This window comes from Pipistrellus hanaki, assembly GCF_964339955.1.
Source record: "Pipistrellus hanaki genome assembly, chromosome: 8".
Lineage (NCBI taxonomy): Eukaryota > Metazoa > Chordata > Mammalia > Chiroptera > Vespertilionidae > Pipistrellus > Pipistrellus hanaki.
This window is the reverse complement of record NC_140510.1, coordinates 16,589,623-16,614,367: the sequence shown is the minus strand read 5'-3', so window position 1 is coordinate 16,614,367 and position 24,745 is coordinate 16,589,623. Positions and strand designations below refer to the sequence as shown.

The 24,745-nt window shown below is 43.2% G+C and overlaps 1 protein-coding gene across 4 annotated transcripts in view; it reads right to left on the bottom strand.

The window, feature by feature from the left end:
• The window catches only part of MGAT5 (alpha-1,6-mannosylglycoprotein 6-beta-N-acetylglucosaminyltransferase), a 353,212-nt gene that overhangs the window by 273,303 nt on the left and 55,164 nt on the right, over positions 1–24,745 (bottom strand). For 2 of the 4 annotated variants that reach the window (XM_084892259.1, XM_084892260.1), the window contains exon 3: positions 8,400–8,474. The gene's annotated coding sequence lies outside the window, so the exon portion shown is untranslated. Of the gene's footprint in view, positions 1–8,399; positions 8,479–24,745 lie in introns of all 4 variants that reach the window. The other 2 variants (XM_084892257.1, XM_084892258.1) reach the window with 1 other exon arrangement.

The window sequence follows — 24,745 nt, the reverse complement described above, 5'->3', positions numbered from 1 at the left end:
GTTACAACTGTGGGAGCATACTGACCACCAGGGGCAGCACCTTGTATTGTCTGCAGCCTGGTGATCAGTGCACATCATTGCTACCCGTTGACCAGTCAAGAGGTCAAATGGTCAATTGGTTGTATAAGCCCCATGAGAGCAGAGCATGTACCTGTTCTGCTCACTACTGCATCCTTGGAGATGAAAACAGTACTTAGTACATGGCACAAACTCAGATGGTCTTAAATGAATGAAGAAGTAGAGAAAAGCTAATGGCTACAAGGTGACACAAAGGCACTTGTCCTATACCAACTTGGGAATATCTCATTACATTTAGGGGGTGAAGGACAAAGAGTAGCTATAAAAAAAAAAAAAAAAGTGACCAGGGCACCACCAACTGGCAGTGACCTGTGTCACTGCAAGGCCAGCAACACTGCAGGAACCAGGGATATTTCCAGAGAGCCAAATGCCTGGGACTGCCACACAGCTCTGTCTGAAGCATTTGGGCTGAATGTGAAGGGCACGTTCCCTGGGCATAAAATCTGCTGAAAACCTTCAAGCATGACTGTCAGCAGTGTCCTGACCAAGGTCAGCCATCTACTTATTTCTAGAAGAATTCCTCACAGTTAAGACTTTCTCAGCCTTGACTGAGGGATGGGAGAATCAGCTAAAATAGTTCTCATCATATAAAAGACATTGCTATCTGCAAAGGGCTACATAATCGATTCTTAAGTTCAAAAAAGTTGACCTTCATTTCAAAGAAGAAATAGAAGGAAAACAAGTCCTTAGGTGTTCTGGAAACATACTTCTGTCAATGGCTGCAAGAGTTTAGTTATGCATGCGGTATTATTTCTGTCAGACCACTGAACACTCAAGCTCCTTACCAGCAAGGACCTGCTCCACCTCTGCATAGAGCATCCAGTCAGTAACCAATCGATACTCTTCCCTCAAACACCAGCAGTACTGATGAGTACAACAGAGACAAGCCCTATGCAGAGGCATTTCCCAAGCAAAGGATTTCTGGACATATTTCCCAAAATTAAAAGTCCAAATAATAAGGGAAGAGGAGAAAAAGAAAAGGATTCCAGGTCAGCCCTAAGAAGAAGAAGAAAAAAACATTCCCAGTAACTACAGGACAAAACCATGGAAGGGATATTTTAGAGATCAACAGGTTGGGGAAAATTACAGAACAATGACATCAAAGAGTTGTTGGAACAGCAAGTAGAACAGGGCAAAAATTCATTATGTTTTTCCAAACAGAAATTTAATGCTCCATCCCACACTGTGAGTGGAAGAATGAAGTAAAGGCTACTGTTTTTAGAAAATTAAAACAGAGCAAGCAAACAAAATGCAGCTGCAGTCAGCAGCCAGCCCTGAGCCTGACAGTCCATAGGTGGCACAAAGAACAAGTGGCTTTCAGTCAACAGCTAGTCCCAGTTTTTCCCACTTTGCCCTGACTTCCTCCAAGTTCCAGCCCCTTTCTGCCAGATTGTGTATCTTGGGATCCACAAGCCCTGAGTCCTATCAGAAAGCACTCTGCCTTCCTCCAGGAGCTGGAGGATGTAGGCAGGGCATGCAATTAGAAACTGGAACTCAGAACTCTTAGAATGTAATCAAATTATGTGCAAAAGATTTCCCTGAGAAGCACTGGTTCAGCATGAAGACTCCAGGATGTAGTTTAGTGTTTACTTGAAAATCTATCACCAGTTTTGGAAGATATGAAAGAATTTAATTTCTCTGAAACGACACACACACAACATTTTCCAGAGTGCTAGTTTTTACCTTCTGTTAACCAAAATGTTTTAAGACGACTTAATATGCCACAAGGATACATTTTAAGGGAGTCAAATACCATTCATCTGAAAATAAACTCTTGTCTCTTTCATACTCACTGAGTGGCAGAAATAGCCCAGCACCTAGCATTTACAAGCAAAGCTGTAACATAAATCCCTCAAAGGAAGGAAATGTGGTACAATCAATAAGTAGTAAGAGAATGGTTACAATGTGGCGGTTCCCAAACCTGGCCCACCATCAAGCCCACGTGGAGGAGATGTTCCACAAACGTCCATTTCTGAGCACCCCCAAGAATCGGCTTTCACTGGTCTGCAGGAACACACACATCTCACCTTGCCTCTCTTCCGGGTGACGTGGATCAAGAGGCAGGTTTGGGAGCAGCTGCTACAAGCAGCTCAAAGGCAGGTGGACTATGCTCACCCACACCAACAGAACAGCAGGTGCACAAATACCCCAGAGGTCTTATTAACTCACCTCCTTGGAGAGAGTCCAGATGGCCCAAGATTCCAAGCCTCACATCCGCTGGACTCCAGCACACCTCTGGGAACTCCTGCCACTTGCCTGGCAGGACTAAGACTGCCAGGTCAGAATGTGAGAATGCCTAGAGTTGGGCAGACACGAGAGCAAGAAGAGTGTGTGCCCAGCAATGCATCTGTACTGACCATGCTGGGGAGGCTACAGAAGGGAGCCTGAAGTGGCTGTCAGGCTCAGAGAGCTGAAGAAGCAGACAGAGATAATAACATGTTTTATTCTTCAGCAAAAACAATTTGGAGAGAGTGAGCTGTGGCCACCCTTGGCTGGTTAGGATTTGAAGAAACTTTCATTTCCAATTACCAAGGCTTCAGCTAAGGATGACAGGGTCCAGATGAGGCTGTGTAGGGGAGTGCTCCCCATGCCCTTCCCCTTCTCCCACAATCAGTAGGGGAGCCCAACATCAGCATCCCCTGGAGCCAGGGGCAATGCATGACACCCTGCCCATGCACAGCTTCTGGTCATCATCTCCCATCCTCTTCCTCCCTTATCCTGGGCCATACAACAGAGACCAACACTGAAGAAGGGAGAGTGACCCAATGCAAGGATCCTGGGCCCCTGGGACTTGAGCAGAACAAATGTCTTTCTAGCAGATTTTAATGTAACAGAAAATAACTATGTCTCGTTTAATCGTTTAAGTCACTATTATTTTGGGTTTCTATTAGAGCAGCTGCATACGCAGTCTAATACCAGGGATTTCTTTTCTACATGGAATAAGGTAAGTATCCCTTCATACTTCCTTTTCCTTCTCCGCCCAACAATAGGGTAGACACCATCATCTTTAACACCAAAGGTCAGCGAGTTTTGTATCAGGGGCACAAAAACCTCCCTTTAATCCCAAGCCTCAGGTTTTAAGAGCTAGACCGCCTGAAAACACAGGTCCTCTCCCAGCCATCAAGGCACCAATCTACCTTTTGAAGGGAATTTTCTACCAATAATTTCCATGGAGATTATTCACACTTCTGGAGCAAGTCTAGCATTACTTCCCCAATACTATTACTTTTCCCTCTGCCTGGAAGCAGACCTGACCTGAAAAACTCCTCATCATAGCCAAGTTCAAGTGTCAAAATGGAGGATTTCTTAAATAGTTTGAAGTATACTAGGATATGTATGCCTGCTACCTTCGAGTCTGCTTGGTTCTTGTTGGCAAGAGCTGCTTGCTCTTCCTCCCATCCCAGACCTTCCACCCCTACTGTCCTCCACTGCATGCATCTCAGGACCTGGCACAGCAAGAAAGCAGCAGACGTGTGGTGAGCTAATGAGTGAAATTGTTGAATTAACAGTGCTAACTTGTGAGTAAATGGTTTAAAATTCAAAGGCAGAGCCCATGACTTAAGGTAATCTCCTTGTAAATCCAATAAGCCCAAATATTCTCCTTAAACTATTTTGACTTACTTAGTCTGTTAAGATAAGAGACACCCCTTCTTAAAGGAGCTAAAGATCCTTGATGCTTACAAGCATCAACCACCATTTATTAGGAGTTGCATTTAATGGAAAAACAATTTTGCACCCAATAGGAAAAAATTAACTAAGGCACTATGAAATCTGAGCTATCATGTTTTCCGAATGATCCTTTTGCTTTGAAAAGATATCATACCTTGAATCAAAAAAGAAAACACATATACATTAAACAATGTTTTAAGAAGTTCCCTTAGATACCATGAAGATTTTTTTTTAACCTCAAGAGCTGAAGACGAAAATAAAACTATACCCACATACCTCATACTGCCTAAGCACCAGAAGCAACAACCTAAAATCTTCTCTTTTCAGAGATAAGGGAAAACATCTTCTTTGAACTACCAAAGCTAGATCCTGGGTCATAATTCCCATGCACAAAGCCAATATAGACAAAATCTGTGTTCAGAGAAAATTTCCACTTCTGCTAACTGCATAGAGCTTGGCACAGGAACTGAACAAATGTCTAACAAAAAGTTAAAGAACAATGTAGATCAATGAGAAAATTCGACTGTCAAAGGAGGCCATGTCTAGAGTACTAAACAGGAGCTTAAGGGGAGCTGCCTTGAATGATAAATTGAGAAAAAGTTATTTTTAATTCCATAAGAATTGTTGTAACTCTTTACCCTGAAATTCTACCAAAATCAAGCAAGCCATACTTATTCTTAAAAACACAGCATTTTAAAAGTAGAGGGGCCTTTAAGACCATTTATTCTGGATGCCCAGATATAGTGACTGACTTGCTGGAAAGCTCAAGTTAGTGACAGGTGCAGCAAAGCCTAGCCTCCCCAGTCCTCTAAGAACTAACCCAGGGCCCTTGCCAGCAGCCGAGAACAGAGAATAAAGTTTGCTCCATAACACCAGCTACACACACAAAAAAAAAAACAAAAAAACAAAAAAACAAAAAATAGCCTGGGAACGGAGATCCTCAGCCCAGTCCTCTCCTCACCAACCCCGACACCCCAGGTCTCAATTACAACAAAGATTATAGACACTAACGGGCTCTAGGGGATTTCCAGTGGGATTAACTTAAGGCAGCAGGCACGAGGAATTCAAAAATGAATGAGGCTAAAGGAAGCCCATTCCACAAAGAGCTCATTGTGAGTGACAGGAACAGAGATTACAGATATTCTATATAAAATAAAACCCTAATATGCAAATCGACCAAACCACTGAATGATCAATCGCTATGATGCACACTGAACACCAAGGAGCACACGATCAATGCAGGAGCTGCCCCCTAGTGGTCATAGAGCCTTTCCCACCTTGGCTACAGGTGGACTCTAAGGAGCAAGGGGTCCCGAACTGCAAGAAGGCTCAGGATGGGCTGAGGCACCCTCTCCCCCAACAAAAGCAACAATTTCGTGCACTGGGCTTCTATTTAATTATAAAACAACTAGAGGCCCAGTGTATGAATTCCATGCATGGGTGGGGTCCCTTGGCTGGCCAGTGATCAGAGTCAATCAGGGCAGTCTCACCCAGTCCCAATCACGGTGATCAGGGCTGGGAAGCTGGGGGCAGTTGGAACAGGGGGAGGGACCACAGGAGGTTGGCCAGCGGAGGGAAGTTGGCTGTGGGAGAGCACTGACCACCAGGGGGCAGCTCCTACATTGAGCATCTGCCCCTTGGTGGTCAGTGTGCATCATAGCTACCGGTTGGTCATCTGGTAATCAGGTCGTCTGGTTGGAACAGTTGCTTAGGACTTTATATATACAGATGTGCTACAACCCATACTGGAAATAAGAACAGGATATTATGGGACATTTCTGACTCCATGATTAAAATGTTCAGATCTTTCTTCCCTCTAATTTCTAGGGTAACTTCTAGAAAAGTATAATCTAACATTAAGTGGATAATAAAGTAAGAATTGTTACACACAATGCCGAGACTACAATAAAAATACTATTTTAGAGCCTCTAAAAAGAGAAATCCTTCTCCAAAACAGGAAATTCATACTTAAAAATATTTTCTAAGTCAAGTTTAAAACTGTCCAGGGTGTTGTATTTATTAAAATTAAAAAGGAGTCAATTCTAGTACAGTACCTACTAATTCAGATTCACGTCGCCCTTTTGGGTGGGTGGGAAATGGAACCACATTGGTATGGAGATCTGAAGGAATCCCAATTGTTGACAGGAACACCCCAAAGGGTGCTTAGTCCTAGAGGATGACAACCTCCAGTATGTATAACACCAATTCCACTGTGCTCTGGGGACATTTGAGATCAGAGATAATGAATATAATATAGATATGTGACCTTCACAGCCACTAATAAAATACTGCTGGACCTTAAGGGCCTGAGCAACCCTTCAGGTCATAGAGAAAAGTCTCCTGGATTTTGGTAAAATAGCTCCCAACTTCAACTCTTTATTGCCTGAGGTTCTTATAATAGCAGGGACCATCTGAACCACAATACCAGTATCAAGGAGAGGCATCAATGCTCACAGTACACAGTCCACCAGGGTATTAACCACAGCAGAAAGTGAGGACAGATTAGGGAACGCTCCTATCTCTACAAAGGCCTGAAAGGAGGCAGGATGTCAGAACCTGCTTTAATGATTAGAGCACAACGTATTCTCCATATATAGACCAAGGGATCTGCACTCCAGGGAAAGAGAAAGAATTTATGATGGCAGGACCAACACAACCAGTGAAATGAATTGATTAGATTGATTCAAACATTTATTATTATGGCACAGCACCCAGACATCTTATCTTCAAGATTTGAGAGACTACTGAGCCGATGGCATTAATATTTTACTATATGCCTACTTGTTGCTGCTCAAGGTTGTAGAAACAACCCAGACTACAATAAAAATCCTGGGAACATCATGTCAGAATTGGTATTTCAGTCACGAGCCCCATTTTTTCTGGCCTCATTCACAGGAATACCTGCATACATCCTGCTCCACCTCAGGCAGAAGTAGAACTTCATTTTAAAGCTACCATTAGAGACAGCTCTAAGATGAAATTTACTTTTCCCAGGAGTTGGCACAACATATGTTTACTTAGGGAGACATGGCTAAACAACACTAGCAATAAAACTAATCCAACCCATTGGAAATTATTCCGGAGAGACAGTGTCACCTCTTCCTCCTTCCTAAAATCCAAAGGGGCGAGGGCGGGGGGGGGGGGGGGGGTTTACAAAAGCTAATTGTCACTGGCTGAGCTTCATGTTTGAGTGAACTGAACGATTCAAGAGCAACTCAAGGTTTGCAGCAAATGCCTATTCATTAACCCAGTAGGAGGTGTGTGGCCATCTGGCACCCACGTCCAGTGGAAGATGTATTGCTTAGGATCAATTCTGAACAGCAAGCAAGATTATTTTTACCCATTTCACATTTTATGCACAAAACTACAAGGACATAAATATCTGCAAGAGGCATGCCAGGGAGACTTAACAACACTCAAAAATGGGATCCAGCCGAAGTCAGCTTTCATCACACTCCATTAAACAGCGCCCTTCCAACTTTCAGGAACTCCAGTAAACTCGTGCCCTCCCCCACTCCATGTCTCAGCTGGAAAATCTTAAGAAACCACTGCACTCTGAGTATGTATGGGAGGGGTGTCTGCCATGCATCCACTGATGCCAACAGACTTGGGGAATGGAGAGCAGGGTTCACATTCAAGTTCAGGCCTTGGAGTCTGGCTGGGCAGAGAGCTCCAGGGCACCACAGCCTGGGCACAAGGTCAGCGGATCAGTGGGTGCTGGGAACCCACTCTGCAGAATTCTTCCTCTGTGCCCTTCATTCTTAAAACTTCATATAACCAACCAGAATCTTCTTTTTCCAAGTGAAATTACTGCCTTTTTCTCTAATAGAAACATATTTGCTGGATGCCAAAAATTTACTTAGGGCCAAATAACCAGAAAATCACCAAGAATTTTAAAAATTATTTATCATTCCACCATCTGTACATATTTACTGGTAGGATGATTTTGAAAAAAAAAAATTACACACACACACACACAAAAAAAACATGTATATCACAAAATATTATACTTGCTTTCTTATAGCCTGCTTTCATATCTTAACACATTTTAAACACTTTCCCATGAGAATATTTTTTATCACAATGTAAAAGTTAAACAATACTCCATTGTTTTACATATCATATCTTACTTGCATAATCTCATAGTATTAGGCATGTATGCTTAATTTTTCTCAATTTTTTCATATTAAAAAATAACATAACAATAAACTGTTTTTTACTCCTACCTTTGCAATTTCAGATATTTCCTTAGAATGAAGGAAATACCAAATCACATAAAAGGATTTTTAGGCTTTTGACATAGTAATGTTCCCAAATTTTCTTTCAGAAAACTATTTGTACTCCCCACTAGCAAGGTATAAGTATGCCCATATACCCTACACTCTCACCAAAGAGAGATAATATTATTTTATATAATAGATAATAATAATTTCTATTATCAATATATTATTGTCCCTTCAAGAAATTATTTGCCAATCAGATAGGTGCAAATGGCTACTGCTAATAGAAATCACAACCACAGCGTTTAGCAGGCACTTACTATATGCCAGGAATGGTTCTAAGTGATTCACAAATCTGAAGCAGTGCTGTATTCATAACTGCATTGTATGATGGGGATGACGAGGTAAAGGAAGATTAGGTAATTTGCCCACCTGGTCACTGGAGGAGCTGGAGTATAAACCCAGGTAATCTGGTTTCAAAGTCTAGATGATGCAACCACATGGGAACTACCTGGAAGAATGAAAGAAAGGGAGAAAATTAACATCTGGTGTAGGGATCACGGGAACTACTGCTTATCAATCACACCCACCTTTATTCACACTTTAAGCATCACCATTTGTAGGGTAGTTCCATCAATGATGAACACAGATTCTGTTCTAGCACACCAAATCGGAAAGTAGACTAACTTCCCATTGGCACAATCATCAAAAAGTGGCCTAGGTTCATTACTTTGGCATGCAACTATTTGCCTGATCACACTAATCACATAAAAGAACATATTTGTTTTCTGGTGTAAAAAAAGGATTTGGGATCCAACAATTCCACTTCTGGGAATGTACCCCGAAGGACTGAAAGTAAGGACTGAAACATAACTGCACACCAAGTTCACAGAAGCGTTATTTGTAACTAGAGGCCTGGTGAATGAAATTGGTGCACAGGTGCAGGGCACCTAGGCCTGGCTGGTGATTGAAGCGTGAGCATCTGGCATGGAAGGGCTGATCCAAGCTGACCTCTGGGCCCTGGGCAGCACCTGGACCCCCAGGCCCCACATGCCTCCCTCCGCCTGGGAGTCATCAGGCCCCCACCCAGCTCCCTCAGCACCTGGGAGCCAGATGGTGGCGCCGCCACCCCCCCCCCTCCCCCCCCCCCCCCCGCTGATTGGGACCCTGCCTGGCTCCCTCAGCTGGTCACCATCTGTGGGGCAATCAGGCCCCATGCACACCCACCTTGGCCTGGCACCACCCACTCATCTGATCCACCCTTCTGCCTCGGTCCCACTCTCATCGGTGCCCATTGGGGCCAGCAGCATCTCCACTGCCACCTACTGACAGCACCGCATTGCCAACACCCACCATGTTCCGTGCTGCCCCCTGGTGGTCAGCAGGCATCATAACAAGCAGCCGAACTCTCAGTCGAAGAGACAATTTGCATATTAGGCTTTTATAACCGAAGGTGAAAGCAACCCAAATGTCCATCAATGGATAAATGAACAAACAATATGTGGTATACACATACAAAGGAATATTACTCAGCCTTAAAAAGAGTATTCTGTCACATGCTACAACATGGATGTACCTTAAAGATATTATGCTAGAGACTAAAGGATAAATATTGTATGCCTGTGTATGTGAGGTACTGGAAGAATAAGTCACAGACAAAAGGAAGAGTGGTGGCTGCCAGGGGCTGAGGTGAGTGGGAGTCATTGTTCAAAGGGGCCAGCTGGGAAAATAAAAAGGTTCTGGAGCTGGACGGTGGTGATGGCTGCATAGCAATGTGAATATACTTAATGCCACTGAACTATACCCTTAAAATGGTTGAAACAATAAATGTTATAGTATATCTATTTTACAATGAAAAAAAAAAGTGATTTGAAAGCAAGGGGCCTATTTTGAGCTTTGTACCTACGTAGTTAATGTGCTTCAGCCACTTAAGCCCTAATCAGATAAGCCCTTCTGGTTAATGCTATGGAACAAAGGTTGAGGGGCAGGATACAAATGCTTCAGAAAAGATGAAAAAGCCTCTGGAAATACTCAATCTTTAATTGCTAGGACCAACTTATACTGTGATATTCACATTAGTGAGCAGCCTGGGATACAGAGAATCAAAGAGATGGACTATAAAGACCACACTACTACAGGAATCAAAGAACAAATGGTAAAATCCGGTGGGCATTCACTAATGATCACAGAATAGCAAACACAGCCACAGGACAAGTCTTACCACAAACCTGCAAATCACCAGACCACAAGCATTCAGTGCTCAAGAACACAGGATGCAAAAAGAATGACTGCCCATCCACAAGCCAGCACCCATGTCCCCCCACAGCTGGGGTGCACTTGTGGAGGATACCTCTGGGAACCAGAAAGACAGCTATGACCAGTCAGTAATTCACTGCATTCACACAGCATCACAAGACAAATTAAAAGACACATTTTTAAAGACTCAAATTTTAAAATGCTGACTTTGCAACTTACTTAATAAAAGGTCACTATAAAATCCCAAAGACAGCTTAATCACTAGGAGACTATATAAAGCTGTTCTAAAGAAAGAGAAGCTGGAGCTATCAAGACTAATTGCATGTTACTGCCTCATCGTAACTCCAACCTGACACCAGACTAGAGCGAGGATACCAAGACAAGAGCTGGGCTGCCTCACAGGACACTATCTTGTACCTTGCTATCTGGAATATAATCCTCTATTGTATGACAAAAATTTTTTTGGCTGGTGCTTGTCCTTGGTTCCTAAACAGGAGACTAAAACCCTGGAAATTCCCATGTAACAGAAGTGTCATTGTTATTCATGAGCCCCTGAGAGACACCTGAGTTTATGCTAAGAGATGAGAAGACTCAGATTAGGGGCTGATCACCAGAAAGACCAGCCATTGATCAGAGGGTTGGGGCTTGGAGCCAGCCCAGATTAAGGAGATTGAGTTCCACCACAAGGCCAAATGATTCAATCAATCACACCCACGTAATAAAAACCCAGTGAAAACTCTGGACACGAAGCTTTATGGAGCTTCGTAATTAGTGAATAAATGTTGTAGGAAGGTGATGCACCTTAAATCCCACAGGAAGAGGGCGTGGAAGTGAGCACTGAGAGCATTCTCAGACTTTACCCTCTGTGTTTCTTCATTTAGATGGTCCCAGTTTATATCCTTCAAAATAAAACTGTAACCATAAGTGTAGCACATTTCTGAATCCCGTGAGTCATTCTAGTGAGTTATTGGACCTGAGATAGTCATGGGAATCCCTGGATTTGTAGTCAGTCAGTCAGTCAGTCAGTCAATCAGTCAGAAGTGACAGAGGCCTGAGAACCCTACTTGCAGTCTTGTTGAGGACTGCACCCTTTAACTTATGGTATCCACAAAACCCCAGATGGTTAGCATTAGAATCAGACTGCAGTACAGCACCTTGTGTCAGAATACTCCCGCACACATACATTTCAAATTGACTCAATACCCAATGGCTCAGAACCCAGGTCCAAATAAGGTAAGTTTGATCTGCCTAAATTCACACCAACTGCTAATGACAACAAAATTTTCCCCATCCTACCTAATAAAGAGGTACTATGCAAATTGACCATCACACCATAACATGATGGCTGCACCCATAGCAGAGGCAGGGGTTCCATAACACAAGATGGCTGCACCCACAGCAGAGGCCGAGTTCTTGTAAGGAGCCTTTTCGAGCAATCAGCAGGGACCAGAGGCTGCATGGACCTGGTCCAGGGCAGGGGCCCTGAGGCTGCACCCCTTGCCTGGTGGGCTTGACAGAGGACCTCAGGCCGTGCCCCCCATCCGGTAGGGCTTGACAGGAGACCTCAGGCAGCACCCCCTGTCAGGTGAGGCTTGATGGGGGACCTCAAGGCGCTCCCGCCCTGGTGCCAGGCTGGGGGACCTCAGACTGCATCCCCCACATGGGTGCTGGGCCGGGGAACCTGAGGCTGTGCCCTCCACCCAGAGCTAAGCCGAGGGACCTGAGGCTTCACTCTCACCAGGCACCAGGCCAGGGGACCTGAGGTTGTGGCCCCCACCTGACAGGACTTGACGGGGGTAGGGCCAGCCGGGTCTGAGTCTCATGCAATTTTGAGGTGTGCATGGGTGGGCAGTGACTTGACTCTGGTTCCTGAGCGCTCCCCAGACTCTGATCGGAGGAAGATTTTCATATACATTTTACTAATTTTCTTTCATGTCTGACACTTCTATTATAGAAAAAAGGCAAATAAAAATATTAACATATTTCCTCTAATTCCCTTTTAATGTGCACAAATGTGCACCAGGTCACTAGTTCAATAATAATGGCTGAAATGTTTTGAGTAATTGCTATCCCAGACATTGTAAATGTATTAACTCAATCCTTAAAGCAACTTATAGGGTAGATACTGTTATTATCCCCATTTTATAGATGAGAGCACTAAGGTACCGTAAGGGTAAGGAATTTGCCCAAGGCCACATAGGAGGCTCCCTTAGGCATGAATCTAGAGTGAAAGCAGTGACTGCTGGCTGCCCATACCTCAGAGGGACGGGGTTCACTGCTCTTCTCCATCCCCACTTGCTCTCACTATCCATTCTTGGAGTGGCCACATGTTCATTTCCCTGTGGAAGAGTATGTGCTTTCCGATGATAGAATTACCAACTTTGTAATTTGGGAAAATTAACTTTGAGAACACAGATAGTACTGGGGGAAATTAACTACTTCCCTGAAAGTCTTTTCCAACAAAACACAAATTAACAGAAGGATTGTATTAGATGTAAATGAAAGTGATGACTTTCAATAAAACAAATCAATATATTCAAAATTGTTCCTTTTTAAAAATATATATATTTTATTGATTTTTCACAGAGAGGAAGGGAGAGAGATAGATAGTTAGAAACATCGATGAGAGAGAATCACTGACCAGCTGCCTCCTGCACACCCCCTACTGGGGATGTGCCCGCAACCAATGTACATGCCCTTGACCGGAATCGAACCCGGGACCTTTTGGTCCACAGACGGATGCTCTATCCACTGAGCCAAACCGGTTTCGGCAAAATTGTTCCTTTTCCTTATCACTGCCTTCACCACAAGCAAAATCTCTCCATGACTGACACAAATATCTTCCACCTATTATTTAAACTCTAAAGCACGTATGTCAAACACAAGGCCCGCGGGCCAAATCCAGCCCGCCAGGCCTTGCAATGTGGCCCGCACCGCGCTGTCATCACTGCACTCCGCTGTCAGTTTATGACATTGTCAGTTTATGACTGTTCAGTAAACCATTCGGCCCGCGATTTAGGCTGGATTTTAGATTTTGGCCCCTTCTCTGATTGAGTTCAACACCCCTACAAAGTGTTAAATACTTCTTCACTTTTATGAAATTGGTATTACGTTGTGATGTTTTTAGTGTTTAGCACTGCATTTGTGCCAGTTGTGGCAATTTTTCAAATAGAAATTATGTAATCGGGGCATCAGCTGGTTGTCCTTCCATTTCATGCACTCTTCATAAGTATTTTGAGCTTCTAGGCCAAGCATGTCAAGTTCGTGACCACATGCTGACTAAAACAAATATCTTTAGGACCCAGCCAATATAATGCTATGTAAGAAACATTTAAATAAAAATTTCATAACTTAATTTACGATATCCTGTTATACATAATTATTAATAACGCACTACAACATTCGCTAGTGACTGATTACTATAATCATGTTGCATTCATTTCCCTCACACGCCTTACCCACAGGTACACCATTTCTCTCCACTAATACTAGCAGTGAATATTTTAGCATCCAAAATTGCCACGTCATTAGTCTTAGACTGACTTGTTTGGTGTGCACAACAGGAAATATTTCCTTTTGGAGAACAAGAAAAATAGGTTGGTTTGCATTACACTTATTAATTTGTGCAGTTATTCAGTGTCTGGTAAGTTAATATTCAAGAAAAAATATTAACTTTTATTAAAATGTTCTATCATTTTATGTTAACGATTACTCATTATTTCAGCCCTTTGTATTCAGCATGTCTCTATCAAAATAAACCTATGTTTCTATGAAAATTGAAGCTTTTGTATTTTTACAGCCCACATACATAAACTTAAACCTTATTTATTTGGCCTGTGTTAGCCTTTGAGTTTGACATGCTTGCTATAGGCACTTGGGACTCAGAAGTAAATGAGGGATTCTGGCACTTGCATGCCAACAGGAGAGAAAGTCAAAGAAGTGGCAAGCAAGTGAGTATGTTTACATACACATGTTTATTATTTCAGGAAATACTAGTAAATGATATTTAAAGAAACAAAGTGAGTATAGATCTAGGGGAAGTACAAGGTGAGTGTGTGGTAGGAGTGAAATCACTCATAGGAGAGATAGCGAGAGACAAGACAGAGAGGGGCTGGTCGCTGGGAAATGAGGTAGCCGATCTCCTCACCATCTCCCTCCCCTCACCTGAGCTACACCACCATCACCTTACAAAGGAAAACAGTTATTCCTACCCGACATTCTTAGGTATCTAAGCTTCCACCCTTGCGTCTTACAGCCAGTTCTCCACAGCAGCTAAATAAAATATAAATCTTTATAAAATATAAATCTGATCAGGGCCCCCTCCACCTGCCCTTCATTAAAACTCCACACGCATCCATCACAATCAGAATATTAATAAAACCCAAACCCTGCAATCTGCCCAGCACCACTCTTAGTCCAGTTCCAGCAACTCGCCCTCCTAACTCAGGACCTTGTCCTTCACACTACCCACACAGCTCTCACACAAGGTCTTGATTGTTCCTGCCACAGGCAACTGTATGTGCTGTTTCTTCCTCTTAGAACTCTTTCACCCTGGAAACTGCCCTGACTATGCCCTCATTCGGGTCTCCACAAAGCGAAGAACGCAAATGCTGTTTCATGCCCCACTTGATTCTTTTTCAGCCTCGATATGATTTACCTATTTCCCCACTTCCTCTGTCTTTTCTGTATCCCCAGTGCCTAGAATGGTATTGGACACAGAATAGGGACTCAATAGATACACGTCAAGTAAAGGAATGGCCTTGATGCTGTCATCAAACTCACGATCCACGATCTTGTGCATCCCAGCTCCCACTCTTAGTCCAGTTCCTGTTGTCTGCAAGCTCAGAAGGTAATGTCTCCCATTCCACGGAGCCAATGCTCCCACTAACCCTTGATTCTGATCCTAAGATGACAAGACTCCCTACCAAATCATCTGACAACCCAACATTTACACAAAAATATCCCAAGAGCTTCTTGGTTGGTAAATTTACACAAATTGTGAAGTACATACAGTTGCCAGTTCAATTCTTTCCAATAGTAAATGGGGAGAGAGAATTTCCAAGTAGGTAGATGTCTTTAGTGCCTCCCTTTCTTGCAAAGTTCCAGTCAGTTGCTCACTGAGCTGCTCCCTGGGAACACAATGACCCCAACAGGCATAACCTGGGCACTTCCTGCGGGGGAAACAGACAAGACTGGCCATCTTTCAGCCTACCAGGAGGATATGTTGTCAATCCCCATGCTCTAGGGTGAGGAATCAGGGACTGAAAGGTCAGCAGCCCCCTTAGTGTAAGTCAGGGCTAAGAAGGAAGCAGGGGGACTCATCATAGATGGGAACAGAGGGCGAGGAAAGCATGGCACTTCAATACTTACAGTGGTCATAGCCAACTTTTCTCCTTTTCTCTGGGCAAGGGTGGTGGCCCTGAGGATAGGCTAATGGTGACCAAAGAACCTAGTAACCTCAGGCCTGGGAAAGGAAATGTCCTTCTGAGGTGGCATTGTCACACCACAGCAGATTAGCTGGCTCGCTATAGAAAAGAGTTCCATAGGCATTGAGACCTTCGCGATGGACATCACTGTCCTAAGGCTGCCCCGATTCACTTGTCTCCTTTCTACGGTAAGACTGAGTGACTCTTCCTGGTTCCCAGGCCAGTGGCGGGGTGGGGGGGTGGGGGTTCCATGCAGAGGAACAACCACTCACAGAAGGCCAATGCATTCCAGGCATTCCAGAGGTGGCAGTACCCAGACCAGCCCTGCTGCCTGCTCAATGCTTCCATTTAGATAGAAGCAGGAGGGAGGAATATGTCTTAAGACCAGCCTTCTCTCTCATTTTCTTTCACTCGGGTTAGGAGCAAGGAGCCATGCCATGAGAGCCATGGGCTTCAGGCGAAGTTCCTCTGTTTGTAATCCAGGGGTCCTCAGACTTGTGAGGGCAGCAGAGCCCCCAACATCATGGACTCTCAGACCATTAGGGCATCGTGCAAAGTGGAACCCCTTCTTCTAGCCCAGGAAGGATTCAACTGCAAGGACAAGGCGTGTGCTTCAGACAGAGCCCTCAGCAACACAGAAAATGCAGAAAATATTAAAAATTCACATCTCTCTGCTCTCCTAACAAATTTGGATTTTCCTATGTTATTCATTTCACTACCTGCTGGGCACTCACTGGATCTAAGCAGGTTAGGGAAAGAAAGACTCATATTTTTAAAATCTCTATACCATCATTTATACCATCTTTTTCTGGGAACTGAAAAAAAAAAATACCTCTGTGATCTGCTCCTAGGAGCTAAGTACCTAAATCCAGCCAGCACTCATACCAAAATCACTGTAGAAATGAAATAAGGCATACAATACACACAGCCTGTATTGGGCTCTACAGTAATCATGTGAAAATGACAGTTATTTCCCTTAAAGGATGATAATTAATGTTGCCTTTTCATAACCTACTTTTTTAAACTGATGTCTTCCTGCATCAGCAATCAACAGGGTAATCAACATCACTGACAGGCATTTTCTCTGAGAGATGAGTGCTTTCATCAACACTTGCCCATACAAGAGACATTCCTATTTCAAAAACAAGGGGGTGGCAATGGGTGAGTAACAGAGCATGGTTCTTACCCCACAGCATTCTGGGATTCCCTTGCACCAGTCACAAAGCCACAGAATGAGGTTCTGCCTGTACATTCAAGACTTAATACAAATGACTGCAGTTAAAGGAAAACTCTCCTTGCTGCTAAAATGCTCACTCTATAGGCCAGCCTTGCCTGCCTTCCACTCAAACCATTTTGGGAACCTTTGTCAGGAAGTAAGCATGTGATGATGACTAGGCATGATCCCTGCCCTCAAACTGTAGTGGGGAGACAGACTATCCATTGATTAGAATCCTATCTAATAAAGAGGAAATATGCTAATTGGTTGTCACACTCTCACAAGATGGCAGCACCCACAGCCAATAAAGAGGGAATATGCTGACTGCCACACTCTCACAAGATGGTGGTGCCCACAGCCACAAGATGGCAGCATCCAGTCCCATCAGCCCTGCCTCATCCAGCCTCAGTCCCTCAGTCCCTTTTGCCCTGCCTCATCTAACCAGAATCCCCCAGTCCCCTCAGCCCCATAGGGGAAGGCAGTTGGTGAGCAGGGGAGGGCAGTTGGAGAAGATCATACCGGCAAGGGAGCAGTTAGGCATCAATCAGGCTGGCAGGGGAATGGTTAGAGGGCTTTAAGGCTGGCAGGCAGAGTGGTTAGGTGCACTCAGAGTGGTTAGGTGCACTCAGGCAGGCAGGCAGGTGAGTGATTAGGAGCCAGCAGTCCCAGGAAATGAGAGAGATGTCCTACGGGATCGGACCTAAACAGGCAATCAGACATCCCCCATGGGGTCTCAGATTGGAGAGGGTGCACGCTGGGCTGAGGGACACCCCACCCGAGCCCCATGCACACATTTCATGCACCAGACCTCTAGTATAATATAAAAATGAAATCCACCCAAAGTTTCCATAGGTATTTGTTGAGCACTATTCTGGATGCTAGGCACATACCGGTAGATAAATGCAAGAGTACATGACAGACACAGGTATCACAAGAACACAGAAGAAAGTCTCTCATCCTACCTAGGAGGATCAGGAAGAAAACCCTGGAAGAGTCATAAGGATAATGAGAGGATGGTGAAGGAAGGCTCCCCAGTAGGGAAGGAGCCTGTGCACGGAGAAGAAGCACCAGTGAACAGTCCCACTCAAGGGTACATACAGCACCCCTGCTCGCGTGAAACATCCAGGGAGGCAGGAGGTGCCAAGAGGAGTGTTGAATGGCAAGACAAGGTGACCAAGGCTCTTTAATGCTACAGCAGGACTTAGGGCTCCCTCTAGCAGAATAATAACTCTGAAGATCCTGAAGCCCAGGAGTGACATAGTCCAATTCCCATCCCAGATATAATTTCCTAAATGGCTCTTCTACATAAACATGGCCTCTCCTGCACAAGGCTTGAAAATGCCGAAACAAACAAACATGCAAAAAGCAGATTTAACAACTGGACACAAATAAGTTTCAAAGAATAAAGCATATATGATGCTTCCCTATTCAATTAGAGAAGATATCTAGGAACCACTATGGTGGAAGAAAGAAGAGAATGCTTTCACCAACCAAAATATTAAATGAGCAAAGTCCAGCTTCTCAGAGACAAACATCCCTGACTTACAATTCTCCCTTTTCATCTCTGAGGGAAACAACAGAAGTTGAGTGGCAAATGCTTTTCACTTCCCAGGTGGCCTGCTGCCACATAATACCTCACAGGAGTCACATCAACCTCCTATCCTGACCACAGCTCACCAAGAGTGAGCCAGCTTAGGACAGATGCAGGAAGGAATGAGAGCACATATTCTTACCACAGATGATGGCTGCAGAGGAGGCTATTTTTTCTAAGTAATGGTTTTACATTAAGTTAATAGTTCAACATTCCCAAAGTTCTTCGTACTGAATTTCCCCATATCGTGAAGGGCAATTTCAGATCCCCATGGCCCAAACTTCAACTAGGAAATCTCCCACGCATCCCATCCCTATCAACATGACATGCTGAATACTCAGAAAATCGTATTCTGAATATAATGCACGATGTAATAAGAGTGCACTGCATCATGATGGCTTCCAACCCAAATCCAATTATAAGCTCCTATATGGTGTATCCAGCTCATTGACCACTCTTTGAGCTTATAAGCTACTCTAGCTGCAAATGAACTTGAGTGCTTCAATACATACAGAAACTCCAATTTAATTTCTGTACAATTATCTGCCTTCCAAATAAAATTCTAAAGCCCAACAAGTAATATCCTAATTAGGTTGGTTGTGATCTTCATTATAGAAGCACACATTTAAAATGTTACTACTTGAAGACCAGTGCTTCCATTAGCACAGCTGTACATGAAATAGACAGGGAGTTTTTATCTACTGCTACAAATGCAAGAGGTTTAACTGCCATGTTGTGGAATATTTCATATTATCTCCAGCCAAAATCAAAGCCAAGAGATGGGTTAGAAATTAGTTTTCTCTTCATGTACTGTATAATTAATTCCATTTATGTAACAACCAAAACCAGGCAAAACTGACCTGTGTTGCTAGAGGTCAGGTCAGTGGTTGTTGAGAGGGAGGTGGAGGGGGATCTTCAGAAAAGCTTCTGGGGACTGTTCAGTTCAGCCCCTTGATCCAGGTACATTTGCACAGGTGTGTTTGCCTATTACAATTCACCATGCTATATAATAACAATGTAGACACTGTTCTTTTTAACTCAACAAAAATGTTTTAAAACGTAAGGATAGAGGGCAAAACTTGGCCAAGACATTAATAGGTCAGAACTTCAATCCTATGCAGCAATTGAAAGAGCCCAGGTTACACCTGGGGCAGATACCATATCAACTGAAATAACAAATTGCTTTTACTAGGCCTCTTTTCCTTCTCTTCCACCCATTTTTCTTAAAAGATCTCAAGTGTCCTAACAGTGACATACCTAATATGGCAACCCCCAGAGAAGATCAATATTTACATTCCCTCCCCCATAGGACAAAATTATCTCCAGCCACAATCATGCAATAATCATCATTATTCTTGAATCATTCTTTAGTTTTAAAGCAGCCATTTAAAAAGAATGTCAAGCCCTAACTGGTTTGGCTCAGTGGAAAGAGTGTCAGCCTATGGAATGAAGGGTCCCAGATTTGATTCCGGTCAAGGGCATGTACCTTGGTTGTGGGCACATCCCCAGTGGAGGGTTTGCAGAAGGCAGCTGATCGATGTTTCTCTCTCATCGATGTTTCTAGCTCTCTATCCCTCTCCCTTCCACTCTGTAAAAAAAATCAATAAAAAATATTTTTAAAATAAATAAAAAAATAAAAATGTCAACTTTAAAGTTACTTCTAAAGTTCAGTAAAGTACTTCTTCTATAAATAAAATATTAACTTATCAAACAACATTACACATTAAAGTTCCAATCCTGCATTGTTTTAAATTTTAATCACATAAAAACTCCAAATGGTCACACAGAGTAAAAGAATTTAAGAAACTCCAAGTTTCATTTCTTCGTCTTAAACTGCACTATCATTGTTTATTGAAAGGCTCTATTTAAACACAGGAATATGTTGTACTATATTCCTTATACCACATACCAAGGGTTAGAGGCATGAACTGTGCCTAAAGCAAGCTCCAATTCTGAACTGTTAGGAACTTCAGACATGTACAGCTCAGTACACATATGTCAGGGCCAACTGTATGACTGGGAGTTCTCAAAATTAATTTCCATGCAGAATACAATGGTTATTAAAGGGTTAGTTTAAAAAGTGTGCTAACCTAAGTGTGTATATATACTTACATATATTTATATAAAATCATTACTAGCAGCAATTATTTAGAACATAAGACAAACAAGAGAGCTTTTCCAGGAAATACTTTACAACTGGCTTTGTTTAGAATTGCCCACACAGTGTGATAACACAAAAGCCGACCTGCAGAAGTCAGTTTATTGTTTTTAGTCTCTATAGACCTGCACCATCTAGTATTGGTACCTGGAGAGGATGTTTCCATCCCCACCCATGGAGCAGCTACAGCTCAACCAGAAGCAAAAGAACCAGGAGAAGAAAAGCCTTCCAAAGATACAAAATCAACGTCAAAGTTCAAAGCTGTTGTGTTTCACACATTAAGACAGTCCCCCTTCAGTTCATACTGAGGGGAGAGCAAGCTTTTCAACCTCAGCACTGCTGTCTATTGGGCCAAATAATCCTTGCTGTGGGTTGTTCCGTGCATTATAGGGTGTTTAGCAGCATTCCTGGGCTCTACCCACTACCTGCTCTACTTGACCCTACGCCCTACAGGTGACAAATGGCCCTAGGAGGCAAAATCAACAGCAGTTGCAAGTCACAGGGGTGGAGGTCAGAACGCCTTTATAAGAGGACTTTTAAGTCCTTACTTAACTTTGTAATTCTAGACAAAATGACATGTAACAAAACCAATTCTAGTTCTCCCGGTGGCTCAGCTGGCTGAGCATTGTCCCATGCACCAAGAGGTCACAGGTTCCATTTCTAGTCAAGGGCACATGCCCTTGTTGAGAGATCTATTCCCAGTAGGAGATAGCCAATCAGTGCTTCTCTCTCTCTGATTCTCCTTCTCTCTTCCTACCTTTCTAAAAAAATAAAAACGCATTCTTTAAAAAGTATATAGCAATTTTAGCACAGGCTAATTGATAAAAATGAGAGTTAGGCTTCTATAGCAACTCATCAATGTTGTAACAAAACAATGCTGAAGAAGAGGGTGTTAATCCAGAATTTTCAACGACCTGCTATCCACAAGAAATCAGGTTTAGTGATCACCTGGTGAAGATGTATTTGTTTTTGTAATATCTTTATAATTCTTAGCATGTACATCTATTTCCTATCTAAACACACAAATTTAAATACAAAAGGAAACTAAAAAAGAAGGCAAGAAAATTTGTTTAAAAGTATACCAATAACAGTGTCAGCCATCTCAAATTATTTTTCCTTTTCTTTTTTAATTTACTTTCAAATGTTTCCCTGATGAACAGGGAAAAAATAAACATCTTTCCTAAAAGGTCATTCGAACCCATGAAAGATTTTCTATGATCATAAAAATGATCATATATTTCTGGTCTGTCCCTTAGAATCACTTATTCTTCACATAATTCTCACTCTCTGTGGTGCCTCCGGGTCAAGGCAAACTGGAAGCAGCAGCAACAGAGCACACATTCTCCCCAGCCCTACCTAGGGGAAGGCCACCCCTCCATGCTATGAAAGAGCCAGGGATTCAAAGCCAGGAAACCTGGCTAGAGTCTCTATTCTACCACTTTCTCAGCCTGGGACCTTGACCAATCCCAACCTCCTAAGACACCAGTTTTTATTTATGAAATGCAGGTCAATGCTGCTGCTGTGAGAACTCACTCAAAATACAGAGATTTCTGTACAAACGTCAAATATTGTTACCTTTCTTGCAGGTTTATGCACGTCCCAATTCTCAACCAGAGAGAACTGTTGGCTTTACCAACAGGAGTTTTATCATTGAAAATAGCCCTCAGATTGGTTCCAGCAGCATCAGCAGCAGATTCAGAAGGCCTAACAGAGTATGAGACAGATGTGAAAGGCAAGAGAGCATGGAGTGAAGAGCGAAGAGCAGGGAGCCACACTGCCGGGTCTGATCCCACTGGTGATGTCGGCAAGTTTCTTAACTCTACAATCTCTATAAACCAGAATAACAGTAGTGCATCAACTTTTTTATTCACAGTAATTATCTATACTAATAAAAAAGTAATATGCTAATTAGACTGGGAGACCTTCAGGACAAAGCCATTGTGGCAGGGCAGAGGTAGAGGTCAGGTCAGGAGGGCAGTAGGGGAGGGGGGAGTTGGGGGCGAGCAGGCCAGCACAGGGGACCAGTTGGGGACAAGCAGGGCAAGGGGGGGGGGCAGTTGAGTGCAATCAGGCTGGCGGGGGCAGAGGGGAGGGAGTTGGGGATGAGCAGGCCAGCAAGTGGGGACAGTTGGAGGTGAACAGGTGACAGGCAAAGTGGTTAGGGGTGATCAGGCAGGCAGGCAGGTGAGCGGTTAGGAGCCAGCGGTCCCGGATTTCGAGAGGGATGTCCCATATTGGAGAGGGTGCAGGCCAGGCTGACGGACACCCCTCCCCCGTGTGTGAATTTTGTGCACTGGGCCACTAGTAGCCTATAAAATCACCATCAACACTAAATTAGTGAATACTGAACCAGAGTAATATAGGGTTAGGTTCCTGTGAAGCTCCGGTCTCAAAAAATTGTCAACTGATCAATATACCTATAAGCATGGTTTATATGTGTTTCTGTATTAACACCTTACTTTATTTTTAAAATATGTTTTTTTATTTATTTTAGAGAGAGAGAAAGAAACACCAATATGAGGAACATCCTCCTGCACCACCCCTACTGGGGATCGAGCCTACAAGCACAACCAGGGTATGTGCCTTCACAGTGAATGAACCAGAGACTTCTGGGTACCCAGGAGAACACCCAACCAACTGAGCCACACCAGCCAGGGTAACACCTTATTTAATATGTACTGTTGAGTCATTAACATTGAACTCACAGACAACACTTAACTCATGCTTGAAGAAGTTATCTAACCTGTATTTTATACTAAGGCACATATCAGTCTTCTTGCACTTGATACTAGACAGCACCTCAGCACTATGCTTGGGAGGCATTTTAAACAGTGAAATCATTTTTAAAAAATCAAAAATGTCTCAAAATTGGCACTAATTATATCACAAAGAAGACACCTATTTACATACAGTATGAGACCTGAAACAAGAAGGCAAAGCATAGCCTTGTTCTACCTCAGCTGGGGACTCAGATTCTCCTCCATTTGGTGAGTAGTTACAAAAGCGCAGTAATTACTTATTTTAGCATAACAAATAAATTGTAACAAGAACCAAATTTGTAAACAGAGTCCACAATAATGAGGACTATACCTGCCTCACAGAGTAGCTGTAATGATTTAAGGCACTGCAGGTTCTTTCAGACACCACAATAAAGCAAGAATCATAACAAAGAGCATCAGGGGAACTTTCTGGTTTCCCAGGGCATATAAAGCTTATGTTTTCACTATACTGTATTCTATTAATGTGTGAATAGCACCACACCTAGAAACCAATGTACAAAAATTAATTTTAAAATAATTTATGGCTAAAAGCATGCTAATTATCGTCTGAACTTTCAGTAAGTTGTAATCTTTTAGCTGTTGGAGGTTCTTGCTTCAATATTAATGAAAACACAGTACCTGTAAAGAGCACTACAGCAAGGCGCTACAGTGGGTGCACTACAGTGGGGTGCACTACAGTGAGGTGTGCAGAAACAAGGTGCACTATAGCGGGGTGCACTACAGCAAGAGGCACTAATGCAAGTTGTGCCTGCACAGATAAAGCACTGCTTCCTAGCACAGTGAACTCTCTGCAAATGGTAGTTATTGTTGGAGAATCAAATATTGTATGTGAATTTTAAAAAATCACATTGTGCAAAAACCTTAACAAACTTAAAGAAAAAAGAACAAAGGTGATAGAGAATGACAAACACATGAGTATGACTTGGAAGAAAGTAAAAACTCAGAATTTCTTCCTAAAGCAATCTCTCACCAAAAGGTCACACTCCTCGTGCCAGTCATTTATCTACCTATTTACTCTCAAGTCCATTCTCTGCACACCTTGTACTTTTTGTAATATATCAAAGGAAAGGACATTTCCCAAACACCCTTGCCAAGTGGTTTCCATAGAGGTGGCTGTGGGAGGCACCAGCAGAAGCTGGGAGGACAGGCACATGGAGCAGCCAGGGTCTCTCCCGTCTTTCTGTCACCCCAGGGCCATCTTCTCCATGGATGCAGCTCTTTCCAGGAGACACCACTTCCCATTTCTGATAACCCTAACTCCCACCCTCCTGCAGCCCTAGGGGTGGGACATCTTCCTGTGGCTGCGAATATCTGGGTCATCACATACTTTTGGGCGTCTCACCTCTTCCAT